Source organism: Leptonychotes weddellii, chromosome 3, assembly GCF_054177405.1.
Source record: "Leptonychotes weddellii isolate Sample4059 chromosome 3, ASM5417740v2, whole genome shotgun sequence".
NCBI classification, from domain to species: Eukaryota; Metazoa; Chordata; class Mammalia; order Carnivora; family Phocidae; genus Leptonychotes; species Leptonychotes weddellii.
Window position 1 is genome coordinate 131858988 of NC_138371.1, and position 17811 is coordinate 131876798.

Here is a 17811-nt window from a genome sequence, read left to right on the forward strand (position 1 = left end):
ATAGGACCACACAGTTCACAATTAAATTATTCTGTTATAAAAATTGAAATTAGCAATATTTTTCTCTTAGTTTGGATATCATTTTGTTGAAAGTAAAAGTATACTATTTATAACAATAAAGTTTATTATGAAACAGGTTTAGGTTATTTTATGGGTAATCTTTTGACATGAAAAACTAATGATAAAATATTCACATTTTTAGTACACAACCATAAGTCTCTATGTGCTACTATATTTTCATTAACCAAATATTTTTCAGAATTAAATTGTTTTTTGAAGATTATTTTCTTCTATGTAAAACTCCTGTACCTTTTACAGTAAAGTTACCTAAATCAGAAACTCTAAAGCATGGGCAATATCATATTCACAGAAATCAGTAGTGCCACAGATTAAAAAAATATATAAAATTCATTACAAAATTATTGCTGTCACTTTTTTAAGTTAATAGGAATCAATTTTTTCTTGAGAGGGTAAACATTTACTACTGTAAGTGGAGGAGTTAACTTGATGAGCTTATCCTTGATATATGTAAAATAATGATACAGATATGCACAAACTGCTAATAATTAGGACAGATTAAGTCCATCACAATTACCATCCAAATAATTTTTAAATATTAAAATTAAAATAATATTAAATATGAAGTATGTACAGAATATTTACTTGCTTTTATGAAGGCTGGTAATTTTCTAAAATTAAAAGTTCCACATGTATAAAATGCAATTATTTATGTTAAGTTGAACTTTATGTAACATGAATGTTTACTATGCACATTTATTTTATTTTAAAGTAAAAAAAAAAAAAAAAGAAGCTAAAGAAACCAAGTCCAGTTATATGAGACATGGAAATAAGAGTGATTCAAAGAGGAAAGGAGGAGGCTATGGTTTTATATGTCACAAAACTAGTAATTCAATTCAAGGATTTGTTCATATATAAATTTGTATCAAAATGGAGGATTACATTGCAATTTTTTAATTTAAATCTAAACAAGAGACCTATTTGTCACATCATCATTCCATAATATAAGCTTGCAAATCAAATTAACTTGATATAGTATGGCATTATTTTTAATTTGTGGAAAGAAATTTGGGGTGAAAGCATTATATAACACTGACCAAACTCTGGCATTACCCACCCAATTGCATATCTAAGAATCATGGACTTATTGATAGTTTGGATAATTATACACACACATGCACACACACACACACAGAGAGAAAAAGCTGCAACATAAATTCTTGAAAGGAGTGGAAGGATGGTCTTTGGAAGTTTTGCTCAATAAAAAGTTTAAAAACCTGAGGCAAAATGTCAAAAAAAGTAAAATAACGATGAAAAATGTGTAGCATTTATAATTATTCACACTTACAAGTACATGACATTTTAATTTGATGTTCTTTATTCATATATCCATTGTCTTCATAAATGAAATTACTCATAGATAAGCCACTATTAAATATGCCATTAAAATCAGGAAGAGTGTATCTTTATACTTCTGTGATGAATATTGCAACTGTTTTTCAAATCTGATTTAGGTATTTTGATTATTATTTTAGTCCTAATAGAGAATAGCTACTTGTTGAGTTGATATAACATTAGCAGTTGAAAAGAATGCTTAATAATTAGAGTTAATAAATCATTATTTAATAAATGATGCTCTTTGTACTATTTCTAAACATTTATGACTGTATTTAAGTCTTGTAACCTATCTGCAATTCTGTGTGTAAAATGCTATCCTGTAATAGTGATAAGAACACACTTATTTTTTATGTTTTATTTTCCATTAAAATTGGAAATAGAGTGATGCCAACATGTTTAAATCTCATTACATAATCACCTGAAAATTCATTTCCTCATGATGAAAGTGAAATATGTATATAAAATATAGAGAGAAGACTAGACATTGAAACAACTTCTGAAACAACTTCTTACTACACAGGAAGGAAAAAATTATACTGTTTTAGGACTACTGGTTTTTGTTAATTCTATTTTTTTTTGTGGAATTTTCGCCAACTTATCCTGCTAGTAACATCTATTATTGAAGCTATGCTCCCTTTAAACATATTGGCTGGTATTTCTTTTTTTAAAGATTTTATTTATTTATTTGAGAGAGAGAGAGAGAATGAGAGAGAGAGAGCATGAGGGGGGGAGGGTCAGAGGGAGAAGCAGACTCCCTGCCGAGCCGGGAGCCTGATGTGGGACTCGATCCCAGGACTCCAGGATCATGACCTGAGCCGAAGGCAGTCACTTAACCAACTGAGCCACCCAGGCGCCCTGGCTGGTATTTCTAACTCTAAGATAAAAGTGTATGCCCACCAAATAAAATATATTATGGTAAATTTATACTTACAACCACAATCACCTAGCAGTCCTCTAATATTTGATTCCTATGTTCTGAATATGACATAAAGCAAAGTAAAATATACATTTGCAAAGAAAATACAAATGACAGATAATCTTGCTAGAAAATAAGTTTGTGTCACCTTGGTTAAGGACAGATATATTATTGCCTCAACCATGTTTATACATAAAGGAAAGATATTAGAGACAAGTGACATTTTTCTATATAGTAGAAAATTTATTTCTGTAAGAGTTATTGTAGTTTGTCCAGAACTTGTATGATCATAGTCATGTTTTTTTTCAATTATCATTATTGTCTTATTTGAATCCCACTAATTTTTCCTGCTTTTCTACCGGCTGAATATAAACAATTTGATGTGTTAGTTGTGACATTTTGCAAAAAGATGAATTTTTTGAGGCAATGGAACAAGCTGTCAAAACTAGTAAGATGAAAGACTATGTATTGGGTATTTTTTTCTCAAGTCAAACCATATCTATGAAAAGTTGTTCTTGGAATGTTCTTTTATTCTGTGGGGACTAAGTCAATTTTCTTGATGATCATGTTTACTGGCTATAATGTTAAAATTGTAATAACAGTGATTAAAGATAACTCCCCACTAATAGAAAGAAAGAAGCTATTTCTCTTTATAAATGGTTTTTCCTTAACATTAACTCAAACTGGCATTTGCCAGTGTTGAGATCTGCCCAGCCCGAACATTGCTTAGTGTTAGAATTTTCCAGATAGTTAAAAAAAAAAAAAAAAACTGTAGATTTCAAATTTGGATAATAAAATTTGCAACACCTAAGGGCAGAGAAACTGTGAGTACTTAAAGCAAATGAAGGGTCAAGATTTTCAATTAGGATTTTTTGGAGGTGAAGTAATTTTATTATAACAAATTCAGTTACCATTTCACACTCTTTTACTCAGAAATATGTCATGGGGATGATTTGGGAAGGATGAAGATCTGAAAGATGTCTTAAAGGAAATACTTTTGGATTTAAGTTTTTGAAAGTTACAAAACACTGCTTCCAGCATGATGACACTTATGTAAAAGTATTTTTAAAATCCAGATTGTTCAAGAACAGGAATGGACATGATGTAGTTACCTTTGGAGAGGGAGAAGAGAGAACAGGATTGAATGGTGTACTAGTCGATTTGTGACTTTCTTTTTTAATTTAACAGTATTCTGAAAGGGAAAGTCAAATATTTACATCAGTTAACTTGTTTTGCATTTCTTTTCATACAAGTTCGTGTGTTTCAACGTTTTATTTTAAAAAGAAAAAAACATTTTAGTAAAAATTTTCAAACTATAAACAGTATATCTGTACAATGCCAGAATTATCAATAGTAGCATATTTTAATAAATAATTGAGTACTTACTATATGACAGCAATTCTACTAAACACTTTACTTGCATTATATATTAAATCATCTCAATACTAATATGAGAGAGACACTATTATAGATACTTAACTGATAGAGGTTTTGAGGGTTTAAGTAGAAACCTTCTCCATCGTGTTAATTGCTATATCCCTCATATTGAGAAAGGCAGTCAGCTTTTAAGAAACTGACAAATATTTAAATTCAACCACAAATATCTCATAAAACAAATAGCAAGGCATACTTCTAGGGATATAATAGTGAATAAAACAAAATATGCTTTCTTAGATCTTCTATTCAGATGGAAGAGACAGACAAGAAATATTGATGAAAAGTGTCATGAAGAAAAAACGAATTAAAAAGGAGAGCAAGTGAATTAATACATAAATGAATGAAAATGATTTATAAAATATAGTGTTTGGAAAGACAGTATTCTTTGGGTCTCTCACACTTTCATACATTTTGCTGGGTGTGCCAGACAGCAAGTCCTAGACCACCAGGCTATTTTTCAGATTGATTTCTGGGGGTTGAGAAATGAGGTACTTCTTCTCCCCTCCCTCAACCAAAGATCAGGCCCGCTGTCTAACTGGTATAAAAGTAATAGATTCCCTAAACTCAGTGTTCCTCAGCTGTGATGCAAACCCGTTGCTTTGTAGCATCCATCGGCGTTTATCATGTTGCCACAGTGAGAATTAGGGGCAAAAAGCACCAGTGCAAATATGCTGACACTTACTCCCCTTTCTGTGTTGTGAGTAATAAAGGCCATTGTTTCTCCCCGGGGAATCTCATGTCATCTGCTGACATCCATGAAACAGTAACAGGCTAAGTTTGCTTGTAAGTAGAGTAAAATCAAATTCCAGAGCTAAAGTGCATGGCTCACCCTCTGTCGCTGGGAGGATTTCTCTTTACCACTGTTCTTAGGGCCAAACTAGAATTTAAGCTCAAGGAAAGTATCTCTTGAAATACTCTTTACAACTTTCTGCAGGGTTAATGCTCTATGATTGAGAGCACTTTAACATGTTATTCTAAATTCGTAATTGGGCAGATTCCCAATTAAAGAATTAATTAATTGAGCACATTCCCAATTAGGAGTATTTATTTATTTATTTACTTATTTAGGAAAGAAAGATGGTCAGAAATACAATCCTATTATTCATGGACTATAGCTAATGGTTTGACTGGATAGAAGGGGTTTGGATATCAATGGAGAAAAGTGAGTATCATCCAAAGACTCTGTATCCTTTTCTGGGGAAAGCCTTAGTATCTTTTAAGTGGAAATATTAATTTGTTATTGTCTGTATTTGGAAATTAAGTACTATTTAAAGAGATGTGTATGAGTTCTAAATCAACAGAGTGGACTGAGATGACTTGGCAGTGTGTCAGATTACTTGGCTAAACTATGTGCCCCAGATTTCCCTTTCTAGTATGTCTGGGTAGGATGGATTATAAAAGATACTCTCTTGAGACAGTTTAAGAACAAAAGGGAATCAGTAGCCATTTTGTTGTATATACAAACCTCTCAGTTACTGGAACAAACACCAGCGTAGGTGCTTCTAGGAAGGGATTTCTTTAAGTGAAAGTAAAATCCTCAGTCAGTTGACTTTAAATTAGAATGATTATCCTAGGTGTACATGATTTAATTAGTTGTAAGTTCTTAAAAGTGAGATTAGGCCCTCCTTAGAGAGAAAGAGATACCAACTTGTTTAATAGCTTTGGCCCATGCTCATGGTTCTCACCTGGTCATGACCTTTCCAACATTGTACCTGCTGAGTCGGCATCCACGTCTGAACTTGTTGAGCAAATATTCACAATTGCTTTAGCATCCAATCTGTATATAATTAATAATATAATATGATATAATATATAATATTATAATACAATATAATAAATAATTCTCCCACTGGTTCTATTGTTGAACCCCAGCTGATAACAGTATTTTTTTTTTAAAGATTTTATTTATTTATTTGAGAGAGAGAAAATGAGAGAGAGCGCATGAGAGAGGGGAGGGTCAGAGGGAGGAGCAGGCTCGCTGACAAGCAGGAAGCCCGATGCGGGACTCGATCCAGGGACTCCAGGATCATGACCTGAGCCGAAGGCAGTCGCTTAACCAACTGAGCCACCCAGGCGCCCATGATAACAGTATTTTGATACCAAAACTGATTCCGGAAGAACAGAATATTGGGTGTGTTACTTAAAATTTTCTGGAGGGGCACCTGGGTGGCTCCATCGGTTAAGTGTCTGCCTTCAGCGCAGGTCATGATCCCAGGGTTCTGGGATTGAGCCCTGAGTTGGGTTCCCTGCTCAGCTGGGAGTCGGCTTCTCCCTCTCCCTCTGTCCCTCCCCCCAACTTGTGCTCATTCTCTCTCTCTCTCAAGTAAATAAATAAAATCTTTTTTAAAAAAGTTTGAAAGACTGTAAAATACAACTTTCCCATTTGTGAGATATGTGACTTTGTACAGGGTATTATGTGATTATAAAAATGTGTATGCTAGAACATTTTTCTTTATCCTTCCCCTCTATTTCCTCTTCTTCACCCCGACTCTGCCCCTCTACTTCCTCCTCCTCTTCTCTTTTTTTCTTTCTCCTTCTCCTTCTTCCACTTTTTTCTATTTGTATTTAAGACTACGTAATTCTTACTGACTTATCTTAAAGTTCACTGATTCTTTTCTCAGCCACGTCAAGTTACAGATGAGTCTATAAAGACACTCTTTATCTCTGTTATAGTTTTGTTGTTATTTGCAGAATTATTACTCAAGCCTTTCTGAAATCTACATCTCTCCATTAAAATTTATCATCTGATCATGTGTATTATCTCCTTTTCCAACACAACTTTTAATATATTGTTATTTTTAATTCTGGGTTAGTTCCGTCATCAATGCTACATCTTGAGTCTTGTCCTAATATTACTTTTTCCTCAGTACTTCTGTTTCTGCTTTTTTATATGCTTTTTTTGGTCTTATTTTGAGAACAGAGCATCTTGTAGTGGAGAGTAGAGAATGAGATAAAACTTTTTAAAATCGAGATATAATTCACTTGCCATTAAATGTATCCATTTAAAATGTATCATTTAGTGATTTGTATTAGAATCACAGGTTGTTCAATCATCACTGATATCTAATTCAAGAACATTTTTATTACTCCAAAAAAAGCCTACTGCACCCATTAGCATTCACTTACCATTCCCTCCTTTCCCCTTCACCAAGAATTAATAATCTTTCTTGTCTTTTGCTTTACCTATTCTGTACATTCCATGTAAATAGAATCACATAATGTGTCCTTTTGTGTCTTCTTTCACTTAGCATGATGTTTTCAAGGTTAATTCATGTTGAAGCGTTTATGAGTATTTCATTTCTTTTTGTAGACGAATATTTCATTACATGGATAGACAACATTTTCTTTATTCATTAGACTATTGACAATGACTTGAATTGTTTCTACTTGTTGGCTAATATGCATAATGCTTCTGTGAACACATTTATATGTTTCTTGTACACAACATGTACTTGGGTACAGCATGTGGACTCGTTTTCAATTCTCTTGGGTATATGTCTAGGAATGGAATTTCTAGGTCACCTTATGACTTTATATTTAACTTTCTGAGGAACCACTTTCCACTAGCAGTATAAGAGAATTCCAGTTTTTCTACATTCTTGCCAATACTTGGTATCATCTATGTTTTTTTAATTTTAACCATTGTAATAGAGATGAATTGAGATTTCATAGTAGTTTCAAATTACATATATTTTATATATATAATTTTTATATATTTTATATATATAAAATATATAGGTTAACTTCTGGAATCTCCATTTCATACCCTTGATGTGTAAACCTAGTCTTATACCAGTTCCACATTCTTTTTTTTTTTTAAGATTTTATTTATTTTGGGACACCTGGGTGGCTCAGTCGGTTAAGCGTCTGCCTTCGGCTTAGGTCGTGATCCCAGGGTCCTGGGATCGAGTCCTGCATCGGGCTCCCTGCTCCGCGGGGAGCCTGCTTCTCCCTCTGCTTCTGCCTCTCTCTCTATCTCTCATGAATAAATAAATAAAATCTTTAAAATAAAAAAAAAAGATTTTATTTATTTATTTGAGAGAGAGAGAGAGAATGAGAGAAAGAGAGCATGAGTGGGGTGAGGGGCAGAGGGAGAAGCAGATCCCTGCTGAGCAGGGAGCCCGATATGGGGCTTGATCCCAGGACCCTGAGGTCATGACCTGAGCCAGAAACAGATGCTTAACCGACTGAGCCACCCAGGCGCCACAGTTCCACACATTCTTGATTGCTAATACTTTGCAGTAAGTTGTGAAATCAGGATGTGTAAGTCCTCTAATTATATACTTCTATCTTAATCTTGTTTTGTACATTCTGTGCCATTTGAACTTCCAGATGAATTTTAAGATCAGGTTACCAATTTCTGCAAAAAAGACAGCTTGTATTTTGCCAGGTCTTGTGTTGAATCTATAAGTCAATTTGGATATTATTATCATCTTAATAATATTCGAAGTAGACATCTTTGTCTTGTTTCTGATCTTAGAGGCAATTTCAGACTTTCACCAATAAGTTTGATACTAGCCTTGAGTTTTCCTAGATGCCCTTTATGAGGTTGAGAAGTTCTCTTCTTTTCTGAGTATGTCAAATATTTTTATCATGAAAGGGTATTAAATTTTATCATATTCTCTATCTCTGTGTCTATTGAGGAAATGTTATTATTTGGTATATTTTGTCCCAACCTTTGATTTCTGAACAAAACATTTTCTTATCCATAGAATCAAAAAACCCTTCCAACCTAAAACAAAACAAAACAAAAAACCCCTTCCAATCTTACATGATTTACTTTTGCCCAAATTTCCAGTCATTTTGGAAATCTTACTTGTGCCTATTTTGTGGCAAATGCCATGCATACATTATCTTCCTAGATCTCATTCCAGTATTTAAGGAATGTAATGTTAGTGCTTCAGTAGAATTATAGTTAATAGATCACTTTGCAAGTAGACAGACTAAAATCTAACATACTCTTGATGCCAAAACCCCATAGGTTCTTGCCACTCTATCAAGATTTTCTCTATTACATGGTTTCTTTTCATCTATATATTAAAAATAAAACTTTTAGTATGTTGCCACTGCATTTAATAAATAAGTTGTATTACTTCCTTAGATAAAATTATTAGTGAGATTGGGAATTGATGGACAAACAGCACAAAAGTATCCTTCTGATAGGATTTTCAATTGACATAAAATATTGTATAAGTTTAAGGTGTATAACATGTTTATCTGATATATTTATATACTGTAATATGATTACCACCATAGTATTAACTAACACCTCTATCACGTCTTTATCTTTTTGTGTGAGGTAAGGGTAATGAAGAACTAGTCTCTTAGCAACTTTGAAGTTTATTATATAATATTGTTGACTATAATCACTATGCTATATATGAGGCCTCTAGAACTTATTTATCTACTAGTTGCAAGTTTGTATCCTTAAACATCTCCCTAATTCCCCCACCCCCTCTCCCCTGGTAACCACCATTCTACTCTGTTTTTATGAGTTTGCCTTTTTTATTTTTTTATGTTTATTTTTTGTTTGCCTTCTTTAGATTCCACATATAAGTGCTCTCATACCATATTTGTCTTTGTCAAACTTATCTCTTTAACATAATGCCCTCAAGATTCATCCATGTTGTCACACATAAAAGGATTTCCTTTTTTCTCACAGCTGAAGAATACTCCATTGTGTGTGTGTGTGTATACACACACACACACATATAAACATACATATACAAAGAGCATATATACACACATAAAAACATATATATACAAATAACATGTATATATATACACACATATATAAACATATATATATACACACATATACATGTGTGTGTGTATGTGTGTGTGTGTATCATCTTCTTCATTCATCTGTTGATGGACACTTAAGTTGTTTCCAAATCTTGACTATTGTGAATACTGCTGCATTAAACATGAGTGATATATAACAAATGTTGGTTTTACACTTTTGAAATTTTATCTAGCATTTATTGTCATCTAAGTGGTCACATATATTTGCAACCCATTTTTCTTTGCCACCTGATTTCATCCTTGTGTTAAGTAAAGTATTGCACGTTAGGCAAATTCCCTCATAAACTTACATATCTCGTGTTGCCTTATTGAAGCAAAGCTCTAGTAGAAGTAGTTTAATACAAAGGACTTAGCTCACACTGTTAATTTCTCCATTTACTCATAGATTAGCAATTACTAATAGCTTCTTCAGTGTTTTTAAAACTATGATTTTTCATTAATGAGTTCATTTTAAAAAGTATCAATGTTATTACCTTATTATTTTCTTTAAATGACAGAACCATATAAACAAATGAAAAATGGCAATCAATATTTGTATTCCCACCAAAAGAAAATTCAGCTACTTTAATAATTAATGTTTGTCACAATTTATAATCATTTTAATACCCCAAATTAGAAAAAGTGAAAATCTGTGTAGCTATATTCTGTTAATTGAGTATCTGAGTATCTTCTAGGTTATAAATTCTGGATATATTTTCAACTCCATTTTATTATTCTGCCATATGTAAGAGAATATCTACAATTTCCCAAATGAGGTAATGAGAATAAGAAGCAGTCATCCAAACATGTGTTTTAAAATGGTATCTTTTTTTGCAAAATAGATGTTCTAAAGATATACACTGAAATAAGGTAAAAATCTTAAGACAATCAGAGATTTAGGGGAGCTTCGTTAGAGAATACATGTCAGAAAAATGTTGGCTCCGATGCAATGAAACACATTTTGAGTTTTAATTTTGGATTAGGATTTAGTCTTAGATCAGACTGCTATTGCAAAAATCACCCACTGAGTGAATACTACTCTGTGCTCCACAATCACCACCGTCCCACAAAGTGCGGAAAGGCACTATGTTTTTTTAGATTATTGAACTTTCATTTTTTCACACCTCCTTCATATGCAGCTGGAGTGGCTTTAAGTCTCAGTAATAGGTTTGATTCATTGCTGCCGCTCTGAAGATTCGGTTTTCATATTTTTAGATTTTCACTAACAGGGGTAGACTATGTTAAGAGTTCATATGTTTTGGAAGGCATTTTAGAGTATTATTGATCCTTTTAAATATTTATTTATTTTTATTAGAAATGTCTGGAGTTGGAAGTAAGAAAAATCAAGCAATGCATTATATTGTATATATTAAGTGTGTGTGCATGTATTATTAAGTGTGTATCCCTGACCACTTCAAATTTGATATGCTATAAAAATACATGTATATACATAGTTCTATCTTGTATTTTATATATATATATCACATATAATCTATATATACGTATGTGTATGTACCAATGTCGTGTGTGTGTGTATGTCTATGTATGTCTGTGTGAGCATAACAAATTTAAACTCCAATGGTTGGAATCAACTTGAATTAGAGGTAGTAGTGAATAAATATTAATTCAATATATTAATTTCTCTCCCAGTCAGCTACACGTCTACATCTAGATATACAGATAGAAACATATGAATTAACTCGATGAAGAACAAAAATAATGTTTTTTTTCTTTTGTACCACAACTTATTAACCCTGTATTCTGTAAATATTTGTCAAGGTTAAGATTGAATACAATAATCAAGGCACAAAATTAATGATTATATTTTTCTCTTCTCTAAATGCACTTATTAATATGCAGATTTTGTGTTTTCAGGAAGCATTCATAATTTATATTCTACAAATCATTATGACTGCAGACTCTCCTAGTTAAGGATTTCATTTAAGCGTTAAACTTTATTTCCTGTTTTAGTGCCTATATACAAATACTGAAAGTAAAATTGTAATTGGAGAATGATACTTTTAACTATTTTAATCTAGGTAATTAGTAACCTAATTGTATATTTAAGACTAAGCTAAAATGTTTTATTTGGTTAACATTTGTGAGCTAGATTGCATTAGGATGTTTTCTGTAATCTGTAACTTCTATCATATGTCTTTTATACGAATTATCTTATGTATATATTCATGTATTGAAGTGTGTTATAGTCACCCTGCAATGGTGGGATGAGGCACCACCACACAGAATTATGTCCAAATGTTAGAGCTGATGATGCCACACATGCATCAAGAAAGTATGAAGAGATTTATTACTCATTTTTGAGGTTTCCTTGGGAGATCAGGGCAGACTCTTAAACTGGTCTGAAAATGATCTGAGACAGTAGGGATGGACAAACTGCCTTGGCTTTTATTATAGATGGAGGGTGGAGCAGAGGAGGGTTCCTAGGTGGGCAGGGGCGTGCATATTTTTAACTTCCCACTGGTGCCATATGAGAAAACACCAGGTCTCTCATCAGTCCTAACTGTGGGAAAGAAAGAGAAGGAGGGGTGGTGGGGCTTGAAGTCTGTCAACAGTCAAACATCCAAAATGGAGTGAGACTCTATTACAATATGATAGAAACCATCTTCAATGAAGTGCTATTTAGTCAAAGCAGAAATCTCATTTTTCTTTAAGTACAAAGAACATTTGTTAAAACAGTTATTGATTCCAAATATGTAGCTATACTCTATAATGAGTAATATAGGATAATTTATGGATCCTATGCATCACATTTTAAGCAAATGTAGTTGAAGAGCTCTGTCTATCACTGTAAGACTCTGTTTTTAACATAGACAGTATGTCTGTCTTGTTCGCTGCCAGTCTGCTTGGCATTTTCCAATTTTCTTAAGCATCTCTGAGTTTTGTCTTTAAGAAATAAAGTTTCATTATTCCAGTTTCTTACAGGGTAGCACCATCAGATGGGTTTTCACTCTTATCTACGTGGCATTCTTTCAAAGCAGATGGTAACACCATGTACATTTTCTCTTCAACCTAAAATTATTTTTCTTGTCTTTTCATGTCTTTCATAGACCTCCTAATAGAATAAAAAATTGCTTTACCTGATGGATATTCACAGTGATGTTTCTGTTTCTTCAAGATATGCCAAACATATCTTCTGGGCAGTGCAAAAACAGAAACAAACAAACAAAAAAAACCTGTAAACGTTACACAGGATACCAAAGTTACTTTTCTTCATTCATGACCTTATTCTTTTTTAACTTTCAAAATATATGCAATGTGGCTTTTTAAGCCCCCTCCCCTTAATTAGGCTGCCAAAAGAGAGGTTGTAGAATAGAAATTTTTATAAACCCATAAAAATTATAATAATTATAATTTTAATGAATCTATATAATTTATTTATAGCAACATTAACTGTTAATTAGTTTAAATCATCAAAAGAATTATTCAGAGATAATTATACCATACTCTTATTTTTATGAGATTACCATTTCATAGACATACTTGTTTCATAGCATATACTCATATAATTTTCAGAAAAAAAGTCAAGGAGATATTATTCTTTTGAACCCTATATTGTTAATAATGATAATTCTATATTCCCTAACATCAACCCTTTACCTGAATTGTCTTTAATTAATATAATAGAACTAATACCAATTATTTTTGGAGTGTTAGTCTGTGTCATTGAATGATCCTTTGCTCCTTTCCTCAAAGAGAAGAATAATGGACTAGACGTGGATCAGACTAAAATAAGCAGGTGAATACATAGGATTTTCTAAATAGGGAGGCTTATGGACAAATATTCTGTTTGAATGCCAGGAGAGGATTGCACTAGTGGAAGAGTCCTACATTTCCATACCAAGTGTGGTTGATTGCATGGCTATTTGAGATTGGATAAGAGAAGGATACTGATTAAAATTATTAAGAGGATAGGTTCTACCTGCCAATGTGTTAGATCAATCTGTTGCAGATCGGTTATTCAGTAAGCAGAACCAGAACAGGAAAATTCTCAGTCTCTTATATGCCACACTGAAGGCTCCTCATGCATCTTTTCCATTTCACTCCACTTTCCCTGAAGGGGGGCTCTAACAGATTTGTTGGGTGAAACGGATCTGGTGTCAAACCAAATCTAAATATTTCTGTCATTTGGTAGATTCTATTACCATCATGAGAGAGGGTAGTTTTAAGGGCATGATAATTAGAGAGATAAATGAAGACAGAACAAATGTTTTCTTTGTATTTTTTTTTCATTAATAGAGTACCACTTTAATGGGAAAATTTAGGGAATTTCAGTTTTGAAACATAAAGTATCCTCTGCCTACAAAAAGACCACTGAAGTAGATACTTAGCAAATTTTTTTCTCCAAGAACACTCTTTATTCCTGTTCAGTTTGTTCTTATCATCCATATATTTTCCAAGAAACTGATGGCTTTGCATATGATACTTACTCTGTGACTTAAGTTAATTGATCAACAATTCACGAGAGAGCTGGGACATCAGTTTGTTTTAGTCATATTTTTTGGAATATGGGTTCAATAGAAAGTTTTCCAGTGTCCTTAGAGGTAAGTAATTTGGGAGTGATTGAAAATTACTTTTCTGACATGTTCTCAAAGTCAGATATAAGATGAATGAAAGCAGGGATTATTCAGTAATGTGCAAGTAATATGATAATTACTGAAATAGAGATATGTATTAAGAGCGGGAGGAAAAGCAGAAAAATCAAAATGGACTGATTCAGTGGGAAACTGATGAGCAGGCAGTATTTTGGCCAAATTTTAAAGGATGCATATGCTTTTACTGAGTGGACAAGAGAAGGCAGAGAAAAGACTATTTGCCAATATAGGAAAGTTTGATAAAATATATATTCACAAGTAGTTCAGTACTTCTGGAGTAAGAAATGTGTTCAATGAAGTGACAGGAATTGAAGCCAGATAAACAACTATGACATTATAAGTGGACCTATATGGTAAGCACAAAAATCATAACATTTACTTTGAAAGGGGGAATGACATAGCAATATTACATGCAAAAATTAACATCTTACAGTCATGGATTGGAAATGGTAGAACAAGAGATTGGGAGACTACAAATGAGGCATTTGGAATATTCTAGAAAGAGGTAATTAATATTCCTTTACAAAGAAGGTGACAGGGAGAGAGAAGAGTATAGAATATTGGAAACATGTAGGAAGTTATAATTCAGATGCTTATTACTTTTTTTTTTTGTTTCTGGAATTAGGGTCTGAAACACGATAGTTGGTATGATATTCATGAATTTGGTGCTTAAATTTTAGAACAACATGTGGTTTCTCACCATGAGTTCAATGATGGGCACATTGAAGCTTAGTTATCTTTAGGATCTCCAGGCAGGGATAATGTACTTGCCTCATGCTCGTAACATTTGAGTTAGAAATTTGTAATAGCTCAAACTATAGGAACAATGATATACAGATACATCTTTGTAGTGAGGGGAACAACCTATATATTATAGAATGTTTAGCAGCATCACTGGCCTTGGCCCACTATATCCCAGTAGCACCACATTCTATTTGTTAAAAGAAAAAAAAAAAATTCTGTAGACATTGCCAAATGTTCCCTGCAGAGAGGGGCAAAATCATCCCTCGTTAGGAACTACTGAAGCAAAGTAACAGCATATTTTGTAGGCATGTGGGTAATGGCCATGCGGTGACTATAGAACAAGAAGAGAACAAAGCAAAAAAAGAACTCTGAAAAGAATAGCACTGAATGGTAAAGAGAGGTGTCTTAGTCTGTTTAGGCTACTATAACAAAATACCATAAACCAGTTGGCTTATATATAGCAGAAATGTATTGCTCACAGTTCTAGAGGCTGGAAGCCCAAGATCAGAATGCCAGAATATATGGTCAGGTTCTGTTGAGGGTCCTCTGGCAGTTTCACAGTGCTGATTTCTCATTGTATCCTTACGAGGCAGAAGGGATAAGAGAGCTGCCTGGGGCCTCTTTTATAAGAGCTCTAATTCCATTCATGAGGGCTCCGCCCTCATAAGATAAGGATATCCCAAAGGCCTCCTAACCACCAATTTGGGTATTAGGTTTCAACATATGAATCTGGGGGAAGACACATTCAGACCACAGCACATAGGAGAAGGAATCTGAAAGGTGACTGAAAAAAAGAGCATATAGTCAAGTATGAGACAGTTGAAGACAAAGGGATAACACAAAAGCCAAAGGTGAAGAAAGTCTTCCAGAGACCAAAAAAGAATTATATGTGTTAAGTTAGAGATAAGACTCTTAAGAAACCTTTTAAATAAAAATGTAATCTAAAAAGTGCTATGCTCATGTCTTTCAGTCTCTTGATGTGATGATGGGATTTCATGTGAGGAGATAACCAGTGTTGCATGGGGGAAGAATGTTCAAAAACATGACAATTTTAATAGCATTGAAATGCTTAATTTATAATGTTTAGCTATTCTTAGTGACATTATTAAATCCTAAAATATGTCTGCCTTAAAAGAAGAATAATGCCAGTTAATAATATACTTAGAAATAAGTGGGAGGAAATCATAAACAGCTTCAGTGAACATTTAGGTAGTATATAAAAATAAATGTGTTGTTTTAATTTAATTTTTTTTTTTGAAATGTTGACTTGACTTTTAAAGAGAGATAACTACAATTGAAGGATATAAGCTAGAAATATTTCAGGTATCTATTTTATGTCCTAAAAGACCTGGGTTTGACTACTTATATTTCATTTAGTAGAATTGATATAAGTAGTACTATGAGAAATCCAGAAATATTTCAGTATAACAAACACATTAAGACTTAAATGTGCATTTTTGTACTCTATGAGAATCAACTTTATTTTTTTAAGAGAATAACAGAAAAATACTTTCTGGATGAACTACCAGAAAAAGATAAAACTATTTATACATCTCTAACACCTCTGTTCATAGGGGAAAATGAAACAATGCAAACATGAGAATTTGCCATAAAATAATTTCCTTTGATTTGGAGAAGGAGCAGCACCAAGTATGACATGAATCAAAGACTTCTCCTTAGCCCCTTTAATCCTTGTTAGGGCCCTCTCTTTAGATATTGAAATATATTTCTATTCCAAATTTTCTAGTTATCCTCTACACGTCTGGCGTTTTCCTGTTAGTATTAGTAGTGATTGGGGAAAAGTATATTGTGTACAACTGTACATTTTCTGCCAATGCAATATGTGACTATCATGTATGAAAATGTCTTTGTTTACATTTGTGGTAGATAATCTTCCATTTTAACTGTACTTTGCTGTGGAGGGAAGAAGCTATACATTTAGCTTAGCTCATGAGCATTATTTAACATTACATAGGCTTCCAAAATCATTTAAATACTGCATAGAAAAAAAGAAAAATAATTAAAATAAAAAATAAAATAAATAAATACTGCATAGAATAAATAAGTAGTATATAATTTGGTGTCTGTACTGAAAGAGTTTCAGATTTTGTTGGCCATCCAATGGCCTTTAAAACTAAATTAAAATTTTATTCTTGTATAGTCAGCTTTCCTATTCTAATACAATACAGATAACTTTTTTCATAACTGGGGGAATTTTTAGTATTGACTTATTATATCACATTAGATTTAGGAAGTTTAAAACATGGAAAAGCCCAAAGAAGCTAAGATTGGGATACTAATTTGACTGGATGAGTTCAAGCAAATAAGGGATTATAACAGGTATGTAATTACTAAAAAAATGAAATGGAGAATATGAAAAACATTGTATGAAAATGACTGTTTCACCCCACCTGTGAATACTTAGGTATACTGAAATGAATATAGAAATACTCATATTTTTTCTCTTTATTTTTTATTTATTTTTTATTATGTTAATCACCATACATTATATCATTAGTTTTTTATGTAGTGTTCCATGATTAATTGTTTGCATATAACACCCAGTATTCCATGCAGTACGTGCCCTCTTTAATACCCATCACCAGGCCAAACATTCGCCACACCCCCCCTCCCCTATAGAACCCTCAGTTTGTTTCTCAGAGTCCATAGTCTCTCATGGTTCGTCTCCACCTCCGATTTCCCCCCCCTTCATTTTTCTGTTCCTGCTACCTTCTTCTTCTACTTTTTTTTTTTTTTTAACATATAATGTATTATTTGTTTCAGAGGTACAGGTCTGTGGTTCATCAGTCTTACACAATTCACAGTACTCATCATAGCACGTACCCTCCCTAATGTCTATCACCCAGCCACCCCATCCCTCCCAAACCCCACCAGTCAAGC